Source organism: Hylobates moloch, unplaced genomic scaffold (assembly GCF_009828535.3).
Source record: "Hylobates moloch isolate HMO894 unplaced genomic scaffold, HMol_V3 SCAFFOLD_12, whole genome shotgun sequence".
NCBI lineage: Eukaryota > Metazoa > Chordata > Mammalia > Primates > Hylobatidae > Hylobates > Hylobates moloch.
This window is the reverse complement of record NW_026652287.1, coordinates 95,711,205-95,719,419: the sequence shown is the minus strand read 5'-3', so window position 1 is coordinate 95,719,419 and position 8,215 is coordinate 95,711,205.

Genomic DNA, 8,215 nt, shown 5'->3' with positions numbered 1-8,215 from the left:
GCAAATTTAAAAGCATAGAAATTATACAAAATATGATCTCAGAAAAGTTAGCTGGAGAATCCCCAAATATCTGCAAATTAAACAACATGTTTCTAAATAACTCATGAGCCAAAGAAGAAATCTCAGGAGGAAATTTTAAATATTTTGAATTAAATGTAAATAAAAGTACAACTTATCAAAATTCACAGGACACAGCAAAAGCAGTGCTTAGAGGGAAATTTGTAGCATTAAATGCATATATTAGAAATGGAGAAACGTCTAACTTCCTTAGGAAATTGGAAATTCCCCCTTAGAAAATTAGTAAAAAGGGTGAAATAAAACTGATTAGCAAGCAAAGAAAAAAAATTCAGTTTTACATATAATCTAATAAAAGAAATACTAATACAAACATCACTTTTCACATACTAAATTGGAAAATTTATACTTTTAAAGTATAATATTCAATGCTGGTATGGGTGAGGCGAAATAGGCACCATACATTAGTGATAGTTGTACAGATGGATGCAGCCTTTTTGGAGAGAAATTTGACAATGTGGTCTAAATGTAACTTTTCTTTGACCTGATATTTTCATTTTAATGATGATAAGAAAATAAAAATTTAAAAAAACTCAAATTAACGAAATGCTTAATTAACAGAGATAGCTATAAAACTATTATGAATAATAGCAAAAATCTGAAAATAACACAAAAGTATAATGAGGTAGATCCACTCACTGGAACAGTATATGGCCATGAAAACTGATGTTTGTGTAGAATTTCTAATAATTTAATAATAAGTGAAGAAAGGCCAGGGGGCGGTGGCTTATGTCTGTAATCCTAGCACTTTGGGAGGTTGAGGCAGGTGGATCACCCGAGGTCAGGAGTTTGAGACCAACCTGACCAACGTGATGAAACCCCATCTCTACTAAAAATAAAAAAAATTAGCCGGGCATGGTGGCAGACACCTGTAATCGTAGCTACTCATGAGCCTGAGGCAGGAGAATCACTTGAGCCTGGGAGGCAGAGGTTGCAGTGATCCGAGATCATGTCACTGCACTCCAGCCTGGGCAGCAAAAGCAAAAACTCCATCTAAAAAAATTTAAAAAGTAAAGAAAACATGGAACAAAAATTGTATGGCTTGATAGGCTAGATATAAGATTAGAAGGAGACATACCAAAATGAAAGCTGGTTTTGTTAACGGTGGAGGGTGTCCAGGTTCTTGGTGTCTTGAACAAAGAATTGGACAAAACACACAAACAAAGCAAGGAAGGAATGAAGGGTTTTATTGAAAATGAAAGTACACTCCACAGTGTGGGAGTGGCCCTGAGCATAGAGGCTCAAAGGCCCAGTTACAGAATTTTGGGGAGTTTAAATACCTAGAGGATTCCATTGGTTACCTCAGGTACACCCTATGTAAATGGAAAGGATGAAATAAAGTTACAAAGTCATTTACAGTCTATGCCCTATGGAGACAGTATTTCCTGTTATAGCTGAAGTGTGAATCAGCCTTATGTTCCCTGCCTCCAGACCCTATTTTCCTGCCTCAGTTTCTTTGGAAGATGGGTTTGCCCTACTAACTGCTTTTCTATTATTTCCCAAAGACCCGTGATGAACACAGTGGTTTCACTCATGGGCTTTGGAATCCAGTGGTTGGGTTACAGTCTCAGCTCTATTATTTACTAGTTGTGTGAGTCTCAGTTCTCATTTGTAAAACAAGGATGACAATTGACAGTCTCTCCCTAGGGTGACTAAGAGGTCTGAAGGTGATCTTGTATGTAGAGTGTTTAGCACAGGACCTGCTGTACATTAAGTCCCCAATAAATGCTAGCTATTTGTTATTGGTTATAATGAGGAAAAAATTTCTATCAAAAGTAAGCACATTAGGGCCAAGTGCAGTAGCATATGCACTGTGGGAGGCCGAGACGGGCAGATCACCTGAGGTCAGGAGCTCTAGACCAGCCTGGCCAACATGGTGAAACCCTGTGTCTACTAAAAATACAAAAAAAATTAGCCGGGTATGGTGGTGCATGCCTGTAATCCCAGCTACTCGGGAGGCTGAGGCAGGAGAATCACTTGAACCTGGAAGGCAGAGGCTGCAGTGAGTCAAGGTGGCACCACCACACTCCAGCCTGGGTGACAGAGCAAGACTTCATCTCAAAAGAAAAAAAAAAGATAAGTAAGCACCTTAGGACAGGCTCACCCAGATTTGCACAGGGAAGTTTTCCTTTCTCTGTTGGACTCTATTGATGTATTTCTTTGAATGAGATGCACTTTGAAGATATTTATTTACTGATTGCAGGATATCTGGAGTTTACAAATGGGGCACTTAAATGTCCTTTTATATACCAAAAAACAGGACACACTGAGAAACAGTAAGTATATTTGATTCTCTTTGTGTATTTAAAAGTGCTATATCCAAGACCGTACTAGTGAGACTGAGAAAGGAATTCAAAGCTACTGACTTTAGCTACTTATTACCTCAAGTCTGCAGGCTGTGATTTTTTTAATTTCAGAGTAAGAGATAATAATCTGTACCTCCTTCACCCTTCCTATAGGGTCATTAGTAGACTGGGAACTCCCCTGCCACTTCAGGATTCTTTTCAATGTAAAATTTAATATTATTTTGAAAGCGTTACTATAGCTTTAAAGGATTTCATTACCAAAGAAATAATTCTGTTCATGATAGAAATATCATGCATTTTAAGAAGAATTCATCATTTTTTAAAAAAAAGATTCCTTTTTCTCTGTTTGCAATAAATACTGTATTCATTCAAACATTTCTGAAGGAGGACAGATAGCGGGGAAATGATGTACTTTTTCTTTACGATGAAGGAATCTTCAATAGTTATGTTAGAGAGACTTACTACATGCATAAAAAAAGTGCTTGGGCTTCAGAGCAATTAATATTTTTGTATTAATTTGGCTTTAAAGTTTTAATTACTTAAATTTAGTAAAGAATGTTTCTGTGAGTAAATAGCATTTATAAGTAGAGAAGGTCTGAGGTAGAACATTTGAGGTGTTATTTTGTAGAGTGCAGAAACCTAAATGGACTTATATTTATTGTAACCTTGAGTGGCTATGGCTAATTGGCTTAAAATTCTTCTTCCTTTTTTTTTTGAGATGGAATTTCACTCTTGTTGCCCAGGCTGGAGTGCAATGGCGTGATCTTGGCTCACTGCAATCTCCACCTCCTGGGTTCAAGCAATTCTCCTGCCTCAGCCTCCAGAGTAGCTAGGACTACAGGTGCTCACCACCATGCCCAGCTAATTTTTTTGTATTTTTAGTAGAAATGGAATTTCACCATGTTGGCCAGGCAGGTCTCAAACTCCTGACGTCATGTAATCCACCCACCTCAGCCTCCCAGACAATTTGCTTAAAATTCATTTACAGATTTTCAAAATGTATTAACACTCTGAAACCATTAATTTGAGCTCTGAGATGGTACAGTTTTAATACTGCTTAATGAAGTTTTTCTAATGTTTCTGATAACTGAATGCCTCTTCTGTGATGAGGTCGATTATACTGAATTTAGGGTTGAAGCAGATTGTGTCATAGATTTACCCTCTAAATTGCATTGTAATCTTGTAAGGCACAATTGTAATAAAAATATTCAGAAAGGCACTTGTGTTTGAAATTGCAGCACAGGTTTAGGATCGGAAAGTGTCCAGGGTAATTAGGACCTATAGGTAAAACCAAGCCAGAAGCATATCTAGCTTAATTAACAGCTTGAACATATTCTACTATATTATATATCTTGAAATCCCACCTATGGACAAAGGATGTTTTTAATCAAATTGCTGCTTCAGTAGATTGTAAGCTTTTTTAAGCTTGATTTTCTAATACTTGGACAATAGTACTTTCTTTGAGCTAGACAAATTAAGTAGAATCTTTGTACTCTCAATTGCTTACATAAGAGTACTAGGCAAAGAAAAGGCTAAATTTGCAAACCCAGCTTAGTCACCAAATCTAACTAGCTGTATAACCTTGACTAGGCTGTGGCCTGTGAAATAAAAAGTTTTAAATGGACCTCAGTTTTCTCGTGTCAGAAAAGGTTGGACTAATAACTTCCAAGGTCTTTTCCTATGCTAAGGTTTTATCAGGTTAATTATGAATTAGGTAAAATTATAAATTTTATTGTCTGACTGTTCCGCTAAGCTTCAAAGCCAGTTTAACCATCTACTGGACATGACTGGTCTGCCATCCTCACTAAGTCAACCCGTTCCAAATGGAATCAGTCACCTCCCAAACCAACTACATTTCCTGATTTTCCTATTTCTGCAAAAGAGATTATTATTTTTTCAACTAACCAGATTCACATGCCCCAATCCAAGTCACTTTTTTGTCACCGCTTATCCGCCCCGCACCCCCTCCTCACCACGGGGTTCAAATGATTCTCCTGCCTTAGCCTCCTGAGTAGCTGGAATTACAGGCATGCACCACCATATCTGCCTAATTTTTGTATTTTTAGTAGAAACGGGGTTTCGCCATGTTGACAAGCTGGTTTCGAATTCCTGACCTCAAGTGATCTGCCTGCCTCAGCCTCCCAAAGTGCAGGAATTATGAGCGTGAGCCACTGCACTGGCCCAAGTCATTTTTAATTTCTTCCCAGTCTTCGGCCAATCCCATGGTCAGTTACAAAGTTCTATCAATTTCTTTTTGGTTCTTCTTCAATTCCCCCCAACCCCTGTCCATTATCCCTATCTCATCTTGGTGTAGACCCAGGTATTCTCATAAAGTAGCCCTTAGCTCACCTTCTGCGTCTTCTTTTTCTAATCTATTATATGTCATTTCTAAATTATGACTCGGAGAACCTCCCAACACAAAGCAGCTTGACTTGCCAAAGCCTTTATTTGTTTGTCTCTCCTCTACTTTTTCTTCCCCCTTCCACGGATCCCTGTGAATCTCCTTCTCCTAATAGACTCCACTCATTCTCTCACAGGCACTCTGTTTATTCACACTGGAGCACTTAGAGGACCACCACTGGCATGGCTGGCCCACACACACCACCATATTCATCCACACCTACACAATTGTTAGTTCCCAGGTTCAGTCCACATCCTCAACGTGTTTTTTTTTAACTTCCTCAGCCCACAAAGTTTCATCTGTGCTAATAGCCTACTTTATGTGCCACTCTTGAGACACTGCCAGGCACTGCTTTATCATATCCTGCCTTAAGTTGTTATATTTTGTAGAATAAAAAATGGGATTATAACAATCCTATGGTATTGCTGAAGGTTTAGAGGCCAGAGGAACAGTCATCTCTAATATTTTGGTGTATTTCTTTTCAGACCTTTTTCATATGTATGTTTTCTGTTGTTATAATGAAAGTGGCCGGGCACTGTGACTCGTGCCTGTAATACCAGCACTTTAGGAGGCCAAGGCGGGTGGATTGCTTGAGCCCAGGAGTTCAAGACCAGCCTGTGCAACATGGCAAAACCCCATCTCTGAAAAAAAAAAAAAAAATTAGCTGGGCATGGTGGTGTGCACTTATCGACCCTGCTACTTGGAAGGCTGAAGCAGGAGGATCATCTGAGCCCAGAGGTCAAGGTTGCGGTGAGCTGAGGTTGCACCACTGCATTCCAGCCTGGGCAATAGAGTGAGACCTGTTTGAAAACAAAACAAAAACCAAAAACAATAACGAAAGCATATATACAATTTTGCTTCTTAGTTTTCTTTCACCCAATATATGAGAAAAAAAGTATAACTGAGAATAATAAAGCGATACAGGGGGTGCCATGAGAGGACAGAGGGGAAACTAACCCTGTTGGAAGAAGAGCCTAAGAAGGAAAGGTGTCACAGCAGTTATTGTCAGAACTGAATTTCCAAGGACCTGCCAGAGGTAGCCAGAAGGAGGAGAGGGTGTGCAGAAGCAAGAGGCATGAAGCAGTATTGTCCATCTTGAAGACTGCAGGTTGTTCACTGTGAGTGGCAAGGAACTGGGACATTATAGGTTTGGGTGCCAAGCCAAGCAACATGCATTCTATGTGCCAATGATGAGAAGCCACTGAACATGTTAATAGGTGCTTGGGCCAAACACATCAGTGAAATTGCTAACTTTGGATGACATATACTGCTCCTGTAGTTGTCTACTTGATATCCAACCTCCCCTTCTTTCCAGTAGAATTCCTGATTTTGTTAAGGGTGTCAATGTGCCCAGTTAAAATGCTTAGCTCTCCAGACTTCCTCGTGGTCTGAAGAGGCCATGTAACCCAGTTCTAGACAATTAGATATAAGCAGATGGGTGAGGTTACTGGGAAAGTGTTTTAAGGCCAGCTGGCATGTATCTCTTACCCTTTTCTGTTTTCTAGAATAAAAACACGCGTCCTGGAGGCATAAAAACCATCTTGTGCCCATGAGGGAGAACACCAAACACATCTGGTTGACTTCCTTGAGTAGCTGCATTTATATTAGACTGTCTACCTCCTGACTTCTTGTCCTGTAAGAAAAATCAGTCTCAGTTTGGTTAACCTACTGAGTTGGATTTTCATCAGTTTCAGAAATAGCAATAGGTACAGAAAGTTTTAGCTAAGAGCCATTTAGAGGGAAAAATATTTAAAATGTGTGTCAATATAATGCTGTCAATGGTAGCTGTATCTGTAATAACAACAGAACTGTTCTTGATTTTTGTTTTTGTTTTTTTTAAAAAATTTCTTGGCCTCATATAATTAATTTCAACATGAGAGAGCATGCGTGCTTTTTTTTTTTTTTTTTTAGAAGAGTATGGTTACCTTCCTGGAAGAGCACGTGTATTGTCAAAGGCTCTCACTCCCTTCCTAGGAATGAGCAGCTGAAGCCAGGAAGCACATGAAATAAGAAAGAGTGCCCATGGCAGGAGGCTTAAGTTAAAGCTTAAGGAAATTCCCAAGATGATGTTTTTAAAGGGCATTCAAAGGGCACAGTCCAGGTAGAAAACAAAATCTAGGATTATTTTAATGAAAACATTCTCCATTTTATCTTCTCCCAGTAGTCTTCTAGTTCAAAGAGAGAGAATATTGTATTCATGGAAAATTGATGGATAAGCAATGATTTTTTTTTTATCTGAAAACCCAGGTCCTATCTTCAGTGTGTATTTATTGTGTGATCTAAGTTTGGCACTTACATCTTTCATCTCACTTTCTCTTTGTATAAATGGGCACAACTATTCCTGTTCCCTCCCACACATTGATGCTGTGAGGATAAATAAGATCATGTTTATACTTCCATGGAGAAAAAACACTAGGTATACTAAAAATATCACTATTTTCAGAGTCTTTCTTTTTCTTGGAAATGTATAATAATGCCAGTTGTAAATAGTATTGATGAAGAGTCAGATTTTCCGTAAAAGTGATCACCTTTTCAGAAAATAGGTAATTAATCCTTTGAAAACTAAAAGTTTCTTTTAAAATTTGTAACCATTTTTCAAATTTAGCAGCTTAAATTTGTTGATTTATTCTTCAAATTCATGTTTATTGAATGCTTACTACATGCAATGTATTTTAATGGAAATATTTCCCTCTGGTAAAACAAAATATATTTTACCTTTTATTGATGACTCTGTAAGATACCAATATATGAAAAAAGGACTTTAGTTGACTTCAAATATACCAGCCAACATCACATTAGGTTACAGAAATATAAGCCATAGATCTAAGTTAAGGAAAATGTTAGTTCTATTCTATGTTGATCAGACAAACCTGGAGTTGAGTTCTAGGTGCACAGTGTAAGACAAGCTGGAGTATATCTGAAAAGTGGTGATTAAGATGGTGAAAAATGTGGGAATCCTGTCATATGGGTGTTTAAACTAAAAGGATAGTTAAGATGAAAACTATTAAAACTTGACTTTAAATCATTGAATACCTACCAGAAGGGAAATTGGACTTATTCTGTATGGTTGCAGATGACTAAACTATAAACACAGAATTTTAAGAAGAGAGACATCCCACTTAAATAGAACAGTGCCAAAAATGAGCAGAATTGCCTGTGAGGCTTTTGTTTATGGAGATTTTTAGAACAGAAACTGGATGACCTTTGGACAGAGGCTTTGTGGAAAGGGGTTTTGATGGAGTGAGAAGTTGGGCTCAAGGGTCCCTCCTGCTTCTGAATGTCTTACGCTCCACTAGGAACCTCACTTACCCTACTAAGTTACAGGAGAGTGATGCCTTTATAGCTTTTTGGTGCTTTGTTTCTGCACTGGAAGGCCTCAGACTGCTGTGGATGTTTTGGTTTTGTTTTTGTACTTATGGCTGCTTTTTAGAGT